The sequence below is a fragment of the Lissotriton helveticus genome, chromosome 11 (genome assembly GCF_964261635.1).
Source record: "Lissotriton helveticus chromosome 11, aLisHel1.1, whole genome shotgun sequence".
NCBI classification, from domain to species: Eukaryota; Metazoa; Chordata; class Amphibia; order Caudata; family Salamandridae; genus Lissotriton; species Lissotriton helveticus.
This window is the reverse complement of record NC_136072.1, coordinates 929,574,376-929,591,276: the sequence shown is the minus strand read 5'-3', so window position 1 is coordinate 929,591,276 and position 16,901 is coordinate 929,574,376. Positions and strand designations below refer to the sequence as shown.

The 16,901-nt window shown below is 45.4% G+C and overlaps 1 protein-coding gene across 1 annotated transcript in view; it reads left to right on the top strand.

Moving 5' to 3' along the window:
* The window catches only part of RNF215 (ring finger protein 215), a 368,778-nt gene that overhangs the window by 96,489 nt on the left and 255,388 nt on the right, over nt 1-16,901 (top strand). Inside the window, exon 2 of the mRNA XM_078667245.1 lies at nt 11,129-11,291. The gene's annotated coding sequence lies outside the window, so the exon portion shown is untranslated. The remainder of the gene's footprint in view (nt 1-11,128; nt 11,292-16,901) is intronic.

The window sequence follows — 16,901 nt, the reverse complement described above, 5'->3', positions numbered from 1 at the left end:
CTTAGGTTCAACATTTAATAGGGATATGGGCCTGTACGAGGAACAGAGGTCACGCGGTTTACCCTCTTTGGGAATGACGACGATTGTCGCCAGACGCTGATCATAAGGAAGTATGTTCCGCTCACGAGATTCTAGAAACATGGCGCGGAGATACGGCGCCACCTTATCGGGGCGTAATTTGTACAACTCAATAGGCAAACCGTTCGGGCCCAGTGCTTTGCCTGAACGGAGCGATCGAACTGCATTGGCTATCTCATCATTCGTAAAAGGGGAGTCCAAAGCAATACGGTCCAAGTCGGTGACACAGGGCAAAGTGATATCACGCAGAAGAAGGCGGGAGTCAGCAACATCCCTCACAGACACGGGAGCATATACCACACGGAAATATTCCGCAAAACGATCAACAATGGCGGTCGGATCAATCACATTCTCACCACTCGCAGACTGAATCACGGGCACCACACGATTAACTCTTTCTTTCTTGTCCAACCACGCTAGGAGTTTGCCCGCCTTGTCACCCACATCGTACAATCTGCCCTGCTGCTCACGAAACATCACCTTTGCAGCGTCAGTGACCAGAGATTTATATGCAAACTGTTTTAGACCCAGGGCATGGAGTTTCTCAGGCGTAACACCAGATTCCAGCTCGTCCTCCAAAGCAGAGATCTCCCCCTCAAGGTCCACCACCTCCTTCCTCCCTGCTCTCTTAGCTTCAACAATCAAGGAAAGGGCCTGTCCACGAATCACAGTTTTAAAAGCTTCCCACAGGGACACAGCCGAAGAGACCGACCCCTCATTTTCCAGGAAATATGCATCCATGGACTTGAGCAAGAGGGTACGAGTCTCAGGGGAGGAAAGATACCAAGGGTTAATGGGAGCCACTCGGCCCGCCGCCTCTACCCCAACCTCGAAACGAAGCCAGAGCGGCGAGTGATCGGAAATACCCCTCGGCAAATGTAAAATCTCGCGAACCGCCGATGATTGGGCTGCGGGCATCAGGAAATAATCCAGCCGAGACAGACTGCCATGGGCCCCAGAATGGAAGGTGTATTGGAGCTGAGTAGGATGCAACAGTCGCCAGCAGTCCACAAGGCCAAAGGTATCTAAAAACCCACCCAACCACTGCTGAGCCTGCGGGGTATCTCTAGGGGGATGGCGATCGTGAAGGCCGGAAAGCACCGAATTAAAATCACCGGCAAGAAAGAGAGTGCTATCAGGGAGATCTAACAAAACACGGCCCAAGTCAGTAAAAGTAGAGGCCTGCAAACCCGGGGGAACATAAACATTGAAGAGAGATAGGGTGCGGCCTTCATATCTACCCACCAGGACAGTATATCTCCCACGGTCATCATGAATCACCTCATCGATAGCCAGGGGGAGGGAGGTTCGAACAAGAATACCCACACCCCTAGATCCGGAGGTAAACCCCGAGTGCGCCACAAGGCGGTAGCCCCATCTATTCATTGCATAACAAACATTACCAATCAAATGGGTTTCTTGCATGAAAACAATGTCCGGTGACAAACGTCGTATACCTTTTAAGACCACACTGCGCTTAATACGATCTCCCAGGCCATTAACGTTCCAGGAAAGAAATTTCAACCCTCTACCCCCCATCCCAACCACCCGAGCCAAGACCCCTCGTCCATGAGCTAGACATCAGAAACAGCAGCAAACACAGGAGCAACTCGCCTTGAAAACAACACACAGAAAAGAAAAAACTTCCCAACCCCCCTCCCCCAAACTGAAGAGAAACACCCCCCACCCTGCACCCCTGCAAAAAGCTAAAGAGCCACCCCAACCTGCAGTGTGCCTGTCGCCCAAGAACCCCTATTCTACACAAAGACCCCGGAGGAGGAAAGGTCTCCGTTCCATCCACCCCCCGACCTCAGCAAGAACAAAAATAACAAACGAAAGACAGAATGATCACAATGTAGAGGGACGCCGGCCAACACTCCTGAGAATGTATTCAAAATAAAACATAAGAGCCGAACAGTTAGATCTCCACACCACCTTCGGCACCACCAGGGTGAGCGGCGGAGTCTGTCTCAGGAGGACGGTCAGGCAATGAGTCCAGCCAGTCATTAACAGCATCTGGCCGATCAAAGAAAAGGGTACGTTCATTGTATTCAACCCGGAGTCTAGTGGGAAAGAGCATGGCGTAACGTAGGCCCCGATCCCGGAGACGTTTCTTGGCACCACGAAACTCCATACGTTGTCTCTGAACCTGTTGGGAAAAGTCCGGGTAAAAGTTCACCGTAGCATTCTCAAAGGCCACCGGGCCCTTCACCCGCGAGGCCTGCAGGATAGCGTCCCGGTCTCTATAATGAAAAAGCTTCGCTACAATGGGTCTCGGCGGGGCTCCCGGCTTGACTTTGCCCCCTGGAACACGATGTGCACGTTCCACCGTGAAAAATTTTGTGAGACCAGAAGGGGCCAAATGGTTCAAGACCAGATCCTCAACCAGGAGATCCACCGAGTGGGGTTCAGGGTTTTCCGGTACACCAACCAGGCGAACATTGCAGCGACGCGCCCTATTTTCAAAGTCCTCCAGGCGACGGGTCATGAAGTCGTTCCCCCGACGGAGATTTCCAATCTCTGTTTGGAGCTCCGAGACATCATTCGTAAGGCTAGAGGATTTAATATCCAGTGATTGCACCCTCTCATTCGTCTTGCCGAGATCAGCACGAATCAGATTCACCTCAATAGCCACGGTGTCAAGTTTGTGGGCCAAGGCCTCGTACTGTAGGCCGATGGATTCCCTCACACCCGAGATGGCGCCCATGATATCCTGTAGGGAGGGCTCCGCCGACTCTTCCAAAATTCGTTCGGACGCTATACTAGAACCAGGCAGGGCAGCTCCGGGGGACCCCTTAGAATGGGTATAACGGTCCATGACATTTGATTGAACTGGAGCTCCGCGCAGAGGTGTTTTCGTCTTGCGCGTCTCTCTGTCCCCTCTGCCCGCCATTTTGAAGATGCGTCACAGGACAAGCCACCAGGTTCGACGGGCCCGACACCCAAAGTACAGGATCAAAAGTACATAAAAAGGGGGCACAACTCGGGTAGAGGTCGCCAAGCCAGCAAATAGATCACATGAAAGCCCAACAGCCGATCTGCCTCCAAGTCTCAGCCGCAACACGACATCCACCTCCGCGGCCCAAGTCGGAACGGAATCGAAACCGAAACTTAGGAAGGGGGGACCCACAAGGCCAGATCTCCTGCCGTTGTTGTTCAATTGCAGGACGGCTACAGTACCGCACCCCGTCCCGGGCGCACCTCAAGGGCGGAGCCCAAAAGTTCAGAGCATCATATCTCAGGAATACGAGATCCAAATCGATTTCTGAAAAGTGCCAGGGTAATCAGCCAAACGTCCCCTACACGAATTCTTGCAAGAAATCAGGATTCAGCCAGGATAAAATGTCGGGAGCGGCGAGGGTCCGGAGAGCGCTGTGCTCAAGCGGCCATCTCGGATGCCCGCCAAGCTCCTCCAGAGCATCACTTTTTTGATGCTCTGGTGGCGCAATGTGCAGCTGCATATTTACAAGGCCAAGCAAAGCCCCTTGGCGGCTTTTCATGGCCTTAGTAAATATGTTCCCATTTGACACAATACACTGCGTGAAAGGGGTGTTCCATGGGTATTATTGTGGGTGTTCCCACTCAACAATCATGGAATCTGAAGCCTTCCCAGATTTACCAGAAATTGTAAATCTGGGAATGCCTCAGATTCTAACATCCTTATATCTTCTTATTGTTTCCTTTTTAGGTCTCGCTTAGTCAGCGCATGCGCTGCCCTGCGAGACATTTAGTGTGTGGGTTTCCAAAGTGCTGCCACAGGCTTTTGGTGGCCTAAAGCTTGCGTGCAAGCGAGCGTGTACGCGTGCAGCCGCCATCTGTCTTTCGATCGCTTCGCTCACTGCGCTTGATCGCGATCACTTTCACTTTCGAGCATGCCCGAGCAGCACTTTCTCCACCTCCATCCTCCCAAAAGCATAACAAAACAACACGCCTCCCAAAAACCCGAGTGAAGTCACAACCCACGCTTGTTGTTTATACTTTCACCAAATGAGTTATCTTGAAAAACGCAGGATTTCTTTCCTTATGTACTATTCTACTGTTTTTTTTGTATTTCCTCCGAAGGCTTTGTGCTCATTGGGTGTTCATTATAAAAAGTCTCCCTATTGGCTTTGTTAATGCTGGTTTGGCGTGCGCTGTTTCAGCTAGACGGTTCTGAGCAAGGATTCCCTTGGGTGCCAATGGCCTTCTTGCAAACTGTGCTTGTGCCATCGCAGCCCAATTATTTAATGCCCGCCGGCACGTGCACGTGCGCAGAGGTCTCCTTACTCTTCAGTCATGCCAGGCCAGCTGTTCACCTCACACAGAAGCGAGCTCTGAATTTTAAGTGCTGGGGGCAATTCTAGTAGTAGGGCACACAAACCTCCCACCAGTTATTGTAATGAGACGCTGCCAGCGGTTTCCTCATCACCCCAACCCAACTTTAGGCAGGCTTTTCCATAATAGAACTTGCGTGCGTGTTACATCCTCATTATATTGTATATCTCTTTAAGTAGCATGGTTAGGGTCGCATGCCATTGCATGCGACATGTTTTCTTTCAATGGTGTTCTATATTCCACATGTTAGTGGAACTGTAATGTAGCTGGTCAGAGAGTCAGTTTACAGCTGGACTCTGTTACATGAAGATGGATTGCTATACTACCAATAAATATACATCAAAATTTCACTGCTGTTCCTGATTATTCAACAAAATATGGCGACGAGGGAAATCACCAATAAGCAGCACGGAGTTGAATGGTGTTGAACCCACAATTTTATTCAATTTCGACTTTTTAAAAATTCGGTATGTTCTCTTAAAATTTAATTTTCTAAATGTACTATGATTGTACCTGCGGCTGAAAGTAACGTATCTGTGCTCTAATTGCACCTGCGGCTGAAATCCTTTTCTTCAACTTAAAACAGATTGCATTTTTAATTCTTCTAGCGTTTTGTACCATACCACAAACTTTATTTTGCCTTAATTTGTCCTTTTATTTTCCATGCACAACACTCGTTCAATGTTTTTGACAAACTTTAATGGATTTTTACCTGTGCAATTCTTTGTGGCACACGAGGAGTATTAAAAGTAAACAACTTCCCGATGTTCGTTGTGAGTGTCCCGAGTGCATGCGCAATGATCCCTGATGACGCATAGCCGTCACTGCGTCTTCACGTCACACGCACAGCGGCCATTTTGATTGTTATTCACTGTTACCTTGGTAACGCAACGTTTTTTTCTTTTGCCGATTTAGAAGACCTACATGCCTCGTTTTTAAAAACAGTTTTAGTACAACGCTTGGAAGTAAGTTAATTTAATTTTAACCTGTTTTTAAGAAATTTTCGAAATTACAATTTCAAGACTATTTTGCACCATTTACAACCATTTACAATATCCAACTACTGGCAAATAATACCATTAATAAGCTTTATATTATAAGTACTTACAAAGTAACATGCAGTTTGACCCTCCTGCAAAATTTTTACAACTCAAAGGAGATCCACCCATGCCTTGGACAAGGTGGAAAGAGGAGTTCATGACTTATATATATATATATATTTTTTTTTTAAAGACCTTTATTGTCCAACATACAGTGTACACAGCATTATAGCTTACAACCCAGCCGGGCCAGCTGCATATAAAGCACCTCGTAGTACATAAAGTAAATGAACACAGCTGAAAGTCCGGCAACCCTGGGGTCCGGCAGCGTATACTAGTACTACACGTTACACCATAGCATGTATACATTTAGTGTCTGGTAAGTGCGTGGTCTGTGGGTTTTCCTGTATGGAGTCTGTGGATCAAAGTGGATGTGCCTAATCTACCCTCATCAGTGGCAGTGGTGGCAGCCGTGCCTGTCACGTCTAATGTGCGTCAATTGTGATTGCCTTTGTGCGGGTCGGCATTCAGATGGGCTGGGCGTCATATGAAGGAGCGTTGAGGGTATTTGGCGACTAAGCGCATTTGGGGCGTGTAACTTCCTGGTGTACCTATTCCGGTGGAAAGAGTTGTTCTGCACCTCAGTGCCCAGGCGAGGTGCCCGAGCTTCGGTTGTCACACCCGAGGGTGTCCCGTGGCGCAGAATGATGTAAAGTATGAAGTCGTATGTGTACGGACATGGTCTAGGGTAAGATGAAACCAAATCAACAACTAACTACGAAACAGGGACATGGACGATACAGGAGGCGGGTAGGGGCAGGTATGTGTAGAGTTTGCCATAGCGTCGAGGGAGTGGGAATCCGAGTCAGCTTGTCAGTCGTGTCTCGCGGGGTAGGCAGGCGGGGGGGCCGGGATTCGGGACGGGCAAATCGGTTGTGTAGTGGAGCCATTAGGGGGGGGCGGGCCCATGAGCGGTCGGTGGGTGTGGCATTCCGGTGCGGGGCTCAGGCTCCTTCGCAGTGTCTCATGTGACGGTGCGTATCCGGGAGTGAGGCAGGTGATCGCTAGTGTGAGACAGGAGAGTACAAGTCAGACAGTGTGCTGAGCCTGACGGCGACAGGAAGGTGTGTGATACAGCATGTGCGTGTATTAAGGTGCCGTATCGGAAAGTAGGGGTGGCAGCACGGGGTCCTTCACGTAATTCCCTGTTCCGTACATTTCTGCAGGAAGGAGTGCAGTATGTCCTCCCATTGTTGTGCGATGGGGAATTTTGTGAGCCTAGCTGTCTCTTCCCGCTTCAGGACAGAGCTCTCAGCCCGTGCCCAGTTTGTCAGCGACAGACACCAGTGTCGGAGGTGTGGGGGTGTGGCTGCCTTCCATCTCTTGGTAAGTAGTCTTTTGGCTGTGATAAGTCCAAGATCCCAGTATCTAGTCTGGACCCTATTTAGGTGCGTGCGCTTATTCAAACCCAATGTACAGGTTTCCCACGTGTGCGGTACCTGTTCCCTAGTGCAATGTCGGAGTATCATGGTCACTCCGTCCCAGTACTGCTGGAGGGCAGGACAGAGCCAGAGCATGTGGAGGAGATCCGCGCCTATGAGAGAGCAGCGGCCGCAGGCAGTGTCTGTCACTGAAAAGTATTTATTTATCTTGTCAGGGGTGAGATATGCGCGGTGCAGTATATAAAATTGTATGATTTTAAAGCGAGGACTGCGGGGGATGTTCACCGGACCAGCCAGGATCATAGCCCACTCTTTGTCTGTCCAGTCCCGCCCTCTGTCTGTCGCCCATTTTTCCCTTAAGTGCACAGTTGCCGGGAGTGTATGTAGGAGGAGTGCTTGTGTTAGCCAATGAATAATGTGAGTGCCGTTGCTCATGACATGCAAGTATTGTATGAAGTGGTGTATTGGCGGCTCACTAGACATGTCCCCCCAAGCGGTGGTCAACGCGTGGACGAGGGATGCATGTGTTAGGAACTGTCCAGCCGGGAGGGACGCATCCTCTACGAGGGCTGCAAAGGGCAGGAGGGCGCCGTCAGAGTAAAGGTCGCCCATCGTGTCAACTCCCGCGGTGCTCCAGCTATCTAACTGTGCAGCGGTCAGGGTCCCCGCAGTCGTCGGGGTGCCTAACAGCGGCAATATCGGCGCATATGGCGTCATTGTCCGTGTCAGACGTAGGCAGCGGAGGAAGCATTTGCGTGCCACTGCGAGCAGTAGTTGCGGTGGTCTGGGAGTCCGAGTCAGTGGATGGAACAGTATTTGAACCTGGAACAGGGACCAAACGGTGGTATCTGTAGCCGAGGAGTTCATGACTTATATGAAGGCTATTGATGGTGAAAGAATGGGCTCTGAGAGAAAGAAAAGTATTCTTTTGCATTGCCTTGGTTCGGAAGGGCAAGTCATTTTTAGATCTTTACCGCAGATTATCTCTCAAAGTGATGGAGGGGGAGATTCCATGAATGTTTATACTGAGGCATTAGCAAGGCTTGAGAAAAGATTTAAACCAAATGTCAGTATTGCTTTGAATCGATTCAAATTTTACACTAGGAAACAGAAAGAGGATGAAACTTTTGATGACTTTTTAACTTCTTTGAGATCTTTAAGCCTACATTGCAATTTTGGTATGATGACAGATCAGATCATTGTACATGTTAAATGCAAAAAAAATACAAGACAAACTTTGGGTTATGGGTGATCCCAATCTTACAGAAACAATTGCAATAGCTAAAGCTCAAGAACAATCTGATTTATGGATGAAAACTATTAGAAATGATACTGAGAAGAAAGTTTCTGAAGAGGAAGTTTGTGTTGTAAAAAATAGACAAGATAACAAACCAGTCGCAAATCAAATTTCAACAAAATATACGTCTTTCAGACCTAAACAAAATTTTACACAAAGACCTAATGAGTTTAGTAATGTGCAAGGAATGTGTTTTAGATGTGGGAACAAATCTCACTATGCTTCTTTTCCAGGTTGTCCAGCACTTAAAAAAGAATGCAATTTATGTAAAAGAGTTGGTCATTTTAGCAATATGTGTAGAGACAGACGCTTTCGAACTTATAATAAGGGTTCAATTTCTTCAGTAGCAGAAGAAAACGTAAATGTTGTTAATGATTGTGAGTCACAAACGAATGGTTTCGTAGTATCTATCATTGATGACCAAGCGTTATTACACCTTAAATCACCTAATTGCCTTTTTAAGATTTGTGAAAAGGAGTTGTCTCTTATGGTAGATTCAGGTTCACCATGGACTATTATAACTCAAGAATATTTCAGCAATACGCTAGCCAAATCTGAAATGTTGGGTGAAATGCAAGAGTCTGACATTTCTGCAAAGAACTTTTCTGGTGCAAAAATTGACGTACTTGGTTATTTTCAGGTGATGATTCAATTTAAGAATAGAAAAGCTGACATAAAATTATATATTTGCCTCAAAGGCGTTAATGTTTTAGGATGGTTGGATCAATGGAAGTTAGGTATCCAGATAAATCCACGTGCTAAAGATCCCATTTCTCTTTGTGATGAAAGTTTTATGGGTACAGTATCTGCAAATGATCCATCTAATACAAAGCTTACCAATATTGAAAAAGGCTGTAACCTAATTAAATCTTTTACTTCTGATTTTTGTGATAAATTAGGAAAACTCAAACATTTTTCACATAATATTGTTCTCAAAAGGAACCATACACCAGTTGTACAAAAACTTAGAGGTGTACCCATTAACATCAGGGAAGAACTTAAAGGCATGTTAAAGGAATTACTTGATGAGGGAATCATTGAACCAATTGAATCATCAGAATGGGTTTCTCCCATAGTTTTGGTAAGAAAATCGGATCAAAAATTAAGATTGTGTGTGGATTTAAGGGCATTGAATGCTAACATGGTAATTGACTGTCATCCTTTGCCTAACATTAATGAGCTGGTATCAATGTTAGAAGGCGCAAAAATCTTTTCAACCTTAGATTTAAGATCAGCGTATCACCAAATTCCATTAACGGAAGCTTCTAGGAAACTCACAGCATTCATAACACCCCAAGGTTTATTTCAATACGTACGTATGCCGTTTGGTCTTGCATCAGCGGCATCCGTTTTTCAAAGAACAATGTGCCATATTTTCAGAGATTTGGATATGTTTGTCAAATGCTTTCAGGATGACATTTTAGTGTTTTCAAAAAATGTGTGCGAACATGAGATTCATTTACAAGAAGTATGCAAAAAACTTGAGTCAAATGGTCTAACACTTAAGGCACATAAATGTAAGTTATTTCAGGAGTCAGTTGAATATTTAGGACACACATTGTCGGGGATGGTGTTGTTCCAAAAAAATCAAATGTAGATGCAATTATAAAAGCGCCCGCTCCAACGAATAAAGATCAATTGTTATCGTTTGCTGGAATGTGTGAATATTACAGCAAATTTGTAATAAATTTTGCAACTAAGATGGAACCTCTAAGAAAACTGTTGAGAAAAGGTGAAGAGTTTAAGTGGTCTGTTACACAACAACAAGCCTTTGAAACAATCAAAAATGATATTATACGTTCTCCTACACTTAAACCGTTCTGTATGAACAAGGAATGTGTAATTACAGTGGATGCGAGCATGTATGGATTAGGTAGTGTGTTGTCACAGAAGGAAGGTAATAATGAGTGGATTGTAGCATTTGCGTCTAGAACCCTCAATGAGTGTGAGAGAAAGTATGCGGTAATAGAGAGGGAACTTCTTGCTTGTGTCTGGGCAATTGAACATTTTAGGTTGTATATTTGGGGTTCAAAATTCACTCTTAAAACAGACCACAAACCATTGGTCAACATTTTATCGGTTGGTTGTGGATGGAATTCGATGGCCAGAATAGCCAGACTTTCCTCAAGGTTACAGGAATATAATTTTGTTACTTGTTATGTTCCTGGCAAAAAGAATGTTACAGCGGACTGTTTATCACGCCTACCGTGTGAACAGGATGTTGTGGGTGTACTGAATGATGGAGATTTTGTAGTTACTGTTCAAGATGTTTTACAGGATACTTTTCAAGAAATATCCGAATCGTTGTGGTTAGATTGTGTACAGAAAGATACCAAATGGGAGGAACTCAAAAGTTATATCACTGAGGGTTGGCCAAATAAGGATAGAGTTAAAGCGGAGCTGTTACCATTCTATAATGTGGAAGAAGAATTGGAGTTGGAGTCTGGTTTTATTTTTAAATCTGGTAAGTGTGTTCCTCCAGAAGGAATGCAGGATGTCATACTTAAAGTGGCCCATAAAACTCATCCTGGCATTTCTTCTATGAAAAGGTTGGTTAGGTCATATTTTTGGTGGCCTGGAGTTGATAGATTTATTGATAGAACTGTCAGAGAATGTCAAGATTGTGCATCTAGTGATAAAATGTTGAAGACTATCAATCCACCTCTCAAAATGGTAAAATAGCCATCTGAACCATGGGAGAAGGTTGCATTTGATATTACTGGGCCTTTCCACATGTTACCAGAGTCTTCAAAGTATGCTTTGGTTATGATAGATTATCATTCCAAATGGCCGGAAGTCAAGTTTGTTCCTAAAGCTTCCACTGAAGCTGTAATAGGATTCTTCAAAGAAATTTTCACTAGAGAAGGTTGCCCTTCAGTAATAGTCACTGATAATGGCGTGCAATTGACCTCTATGGAGATGTCTATATTTCTTAAGGAATGCAATGTTGTTCACAGGTTAACATCTTTATACGAACCACATGAGAATGGGCAAGTGGAGAGATTTAATCGAGTGTTAAAGAATTTTATTGTAGAGTCCATCAAGTGCAGGAAAAATTGGATAAATGCATTAAGAGAGAGGTTATGGATGTATCGTATTACGCCCCACTCTACCACAGAGGTGAGTCCTTTTAAATTATTCAAGGGTCGCAATCCGGCTTCCAGTGTTTTACCATGGTGGTTAAAAGAGAAATATAGCAAAGTTTCTATGTATGATAAAGATAATGTTGTGGATATTGCCAAACGTGTGGAAGATAAGCAGTAGAAAACAAAATTATGGTATGACAGGAAATGGAATACAAAAAGACAATTCTTTCAAGTGGGTGAATGGGTTAGAGTTCTTAAGCCTGGTTTATTAGCCAAAGGAACCAGTACATTTAGTGATCCTATTGAAATAAAAAAAGTTTTTACCGATAGTGTCATGACCCAAAATGGTAGAATTTGGAATATGGGAAGGTTGGCTAAATGTTCAAAACCATATGATGTCTATAGTAATCACACTGACAATAATCTCAATATTGACAAAAAAGATTCTATAGCCCACAGAGTCAAAGATACAAAACGAGTTGTCATTTTACCCAAAAGATTTTCTGACTGAATGTAATATCAATCTCATGTTTTCTAATGCTTTACAAAAATGTTGTTGCTTATTGTACATATCTCTTGTTAACTTTTATTTTGTGTTTTATTTTGAAAAAAGGGAGATGTGTTACATCCTCATTATATTGTATATCTCTTTAAGTAGCATGGTTAGGGTCGCATGCCATTGCATGCGACATGTTTTCTTTCAATGGTGTTCTATATTCCACATGTTAGTGGAACTGTAATGTAGCTGGTCAGAGAGTCAGTTTACAGCTGGACTCTGTTACATGAAGATGGATTGCTATACTACCAATAAATATACATCAAAATTTCACTGCTGTTCCTGATTATTCAACAGTGCGTTAGACATTTTTTCTTGAATTCTATCTGTAGGTTTTTATGTAGTGTGTGAAAAGCCAACAAGGCACCGGAGGGCTTTACATGCGGTAATGAATAAAAGGCGCCATTTAATGAATGATTTCACTAGAATCTCAAAGCACAAGTTGACACAAGCTGACCTCATCAAAAAAATATTCTAGAATGCCTATTGCGATCTTTAGCAGCGCGGGCATGGTCAAAGAGAACTGCCTCTCACTTACGCTGGATGGCCCCATTAAAATGCATATAATCCGTAATAAAGCATATTAACGAAAGATAAGTATACAATTAAATGGAGAAAAATTGCCGACCAGCAGAGCACCCAGCTCTAAATGGCAATCAGTGGGAGAGGCAGGAGGGATGGAAAACACGTCGGTTAAGTGCAAAGGAAACAAGCATTGGCATAGCCAATAGGTCTCGCCTTTGGGACCTTATAAGTGTTGATGTTGTTGCACCAAGGAAATTGTGATGCATAAGTAAATACTTATAAGGTCCCAAGAGCGAGACCTATTGGCTATGCCAATGCTTGTTCTATGTGTGCTGCATCCTGCAGCACACATAGAAAGAGGAAAACACCTCTCATGATTGTTTTTGTGCAGGAAGGGACACCTACAATGCAGGCACCCTTGCACCATGGCGGAAGGGCGCCTGCATTGGCGCATGGCTGTCCATTGTGTGCTGGTGCAGGGAAAAAGGACAGGAATGCACCGTATCTCAGAGATACCGCACATTCCAGACCTTTTCTTTTGGCATAGGTCTGCGCAGCAAGATTCATTGCGGCGGCGGCCTATGCCAAAACCTTGTTAATGCTGCCCGAGTAAGCAAATGTGAGAACGAGTAGAAATGGAAATTAGATAAATAATTTGAGGCATCAGGAGAGAGAAGAAAGAAAGAAGGATAGCTTGATAGGAGAGGGTGACAGAAATGGAAGAGGGAGCGAGCTGTAGTGAGGCCCCCTGAGGTGGTGCCACCCAGTCACCTACAGCATTGTTGGATTTGTATGCCCGTCAGCCCGTGGCCCGGCTCGTCCAGGTATTGTTTTGTGTTCTTGAGGCTGGCATTTACATCCTGTAGAGCAGGTGACCATGATTCAGCATGAGGAATCATGTCCACTACCTGTCCACACAGGACTTTGGCTGGTGAGTAGTAGTTTGGGGTGTTCTCCTATGTGAACCTAGGAACGTATCTATTATTTCTTCAATGTCGTCATATTATTCCCCGCCTTTCCTGATGCCTTGTTCAGCACCCTCCTCGTTTTTAGGGCTTGTCTACCCAGCGCGCATGCGCTGCATAGGAAATAGACCTGTAGCCATCAGCACAGCTTTGCGGACAAAAACGTGCACGCGTTGCATTGCTTCCAATGGCAACGCGTGCACGTCTGGCGATTCCCTTGCAGGAGCGAACAACGGCGCTATATGTTAGCAATTATCGCGCCTTGCTGCTCACTCCCGAAAGGGAATCCGGCGCAGGCCCCCTCCTATCTCTCCTCCCCTGCTGCTGCACGATGCGCGCACACTTGTGCTTGTTTGTTTTGGTCTTTTCCCTCGAACATGGTGCAGCTAAATAAATCAGACTTGAAGTGTGCGGTTATTGAGTTTAAGTGCCCCGTTGGCACATCTCCGAGACATCGCTCTTATGGGAGGTAATAATGTTTTGACAAGATTTGTTTTAACAAGATTCGTTTTCAGGAATATTAAGTACGTCGCTCCTTCTCGTCCCTCAACAGTGCACATTACCAGAAGCAGTTCCCCTAACGCAGAGAGCAGGGGACGCGCGACCCCTCCATTTTCATTCCCTGCTTTCCGGATTGTTGCGTTAGTAAAATATTTTTATTACCAAAGAACTTGAAGCAATATACAATGTTTGTAAGAGGATTATTTGTAGCCCTGCTAAGATGAAGTCCTGTAATGAAATCCATTTACAGGCATTCCGCTGTGCCCCGGGGCTGCTTGCTTTTGCAAATGCAATGAGACCCCTGGAAGGAGCCTTTTTTCGCCCTGGCTGCCCTCTCAGCCTTTCCCCGTCACCCGCCTAAATTTCAAAGACCCGACCTCCGCCACTTCACCCATCTTCAGGTTTGATGGAATGAATATTTTTCCAGTAGAAGGACAATTAAGGGCGTGTCTCATATTTTTCAAATATTTGACAAAGTCAAAGCGCCCACGCTTAAGTCCCTTTTTCTCTAGCAAGAATTGCAGATATTCCACGGCGTTAACGTGTAGATATTAAAAGTTTAGGCAAATGCTGTAATGTGGCTCTGCTGAATTTCTAATGAAGTAAACAATATTTTATCCTCCGCGTGGATGAAAGGCCAGAGCACTAGAGCAGAGCCGAAGAGGCGACTTCATCACTTAAAGAGAGGAAAGAACGGCATAACCATTGGCAGAATGCTGTGGCGTAGCACAGGTGCCACGTGCCCCCAATTCAAGCAAGGGAAATGACCCGTCAACCCCTCGTTTGGTAGCGAAGGCATCTACAAATGGGATGAAATAGGCGTCTCCTCCTCCCCCAACCGAGCCTCGGTGCAACTGCACCTGCTGCACTATTTACAGCTTTACTCCTGGCACCAGGCGGCCTGTGTTGTTTCTTCATGGTAAGAAGCGCAAACAATAATTCGTTACCTGCTCATTTACAAAATGGCTACTAGTAGAGATGAGATAACCCAGATTTGGGTCCATTTACTAGGACTTTGGGTAATGCTGTCTTTCAGTAAACCATTGTGCTTTAATGTACAAAGCCCCCCACCCACTCGTACGGATCATATTGGTTTCCCAGGTGCATGCACCATTTATTGATTAAATAGATCTAAATGATGCAGGTGCAATTTTGCTCTGACATTTGTAGCAAAGCACGCACAATCATTTAAAAGCATTGTTTATTTCGGTAGGCAATATGTAGTTCAGTTTTTCGCACTTGTAAAGTGGCGTACATTTTGATGAGAAATTGTTCGAGCACCAATGATATAAATGTAACCCAGAAACGTTGCAGCAAATCTACACATGGTCTGGGACTACCGGCCACCCCCCTCCTTAACACACTGACTGGATTACCTAATTCAACGATTCAACACATGGGGTCTTTGGAAGTCAGGGGGTCAGGGCCCCCCCTGGCCGTATTTATTAAAATATAAAAACAAATTAAAATTTTAATAAAATAAACATTTAGACAATTATTAAATGCACATTTTTTCAGAACATTAGATTGACATCCGTTTTGACATGGTATGATGGGCTAACCTTAACAAATATCTAGTACAGCGTGTTTCCTAACCGAATCTAACATCCTGAAAAATTAAAATTGCATTCTAATAATTAAGTCGTACGGCAAGGTCGCTAACCGGTGTCAGATCCTTTTACAGCTGCGCTCTCACGTTCGAGATGCGCATGCGCAACCCAGGGCACGTTTCACCCACGTGCGCTCCCTGAACTCCATTTAACCATAACAGGAGGGCCCTGACACTCGCGCACCTTGATGACGTCATAGTGTCTGTGAGGGGTGGCTACCAACCTGAGGAAAGTGTAGACTCCCTCCCCCGCACCCTTTTAAATAATGGATATCATATCCTGCCCCTGAAGTTCTGAGAGAGACCAATGGCCCCTCCCGACGGGCGGCCCCTTTCGTGAATGGGCCCGCCCCCCCCTAAGGACCTTAAAATGCTGCTCACCGATTATGACCTTACCGCCAGACCCACATAATAAATACGACATTGCTATACTAAGAGGGAAAAAGGGCCTAAGGAGAAAATTAGTTAATACACCGCAAAGCACAAAACATATACATATATACATATTCCTGTAAACGGGAAAAAAGGCCTAAGGAGAAAAATTAGTTAAAAAACCACAGCAAAGCACGAAACATCTACATCTGGTCATTCCTCCAGTAAACGGGAAAAAGGCCTAATGAATCAAGCATAATATTCCTATGATCCTGCACATCGCTAGACAGTATACCTACCAATGGCTGTCCCCAAGTTCCGCTAATACAGGGGATGGAGGGTGGGGAAAATTACACAGCCCCACGGTGGGGCGAGGAGCGAGCCTGGGAGCGCGGGCACAAAGAGGCCGCTTCCCGCGCTCCCCAGGCTCTTAACCCCTTCGCCGTCGCTGCCCCGCCCCCTTGCCCCGGAAGTGCCCAACTACTTCCGGGGCGAGGGCGGGGGCAAGCGACCACGAAGGAACCGGGGTATGGGAGGGGCCGGGCCCCGCCATGCCTGCGTGGGGGCCGATTGGCCCCCCCTTTTCTCATGGTCTGGGACTACCGGCCACCCCCCTCCTTAACACACTGACTGGATTACCTAATTCAACGATTCAACACATGGGGTCTTTGGAAGTCAGGGGGTCAGGGCCCCCCCTGGCCGTATTTATTAAAATATAAAAACAAATTAAAATTTTAATAAAATAAACATTTAGACAATTATTAAATGCACATTTTTTCAGAACATTAGATTGACATCCGTTTTGACATGGTATGATGGGCTAACCTTAACAAATATCTAGTACAGCGTGTTTCCTAACCGAATCTAACATCCTGAAAAATTAAAATTGCATTCTAATAATTAAGTCGTACGGCAAGGTCGCTAACCGGTGTCAGATCCTTTTACAGCTGCGCTCTCACGTTCGAGATGCGCATGCGCAACCCAGGGCACGTTTCACCCACGTGCGCTCCCTGAACTCCATTTAACCATAACAGGAGGGCCCTGACACTCGCGCACCTTGATGACGTCATAGTGTCTGTGCGGGGTGGCTACCAGCCTGAGGAAAGCGTAGACTCC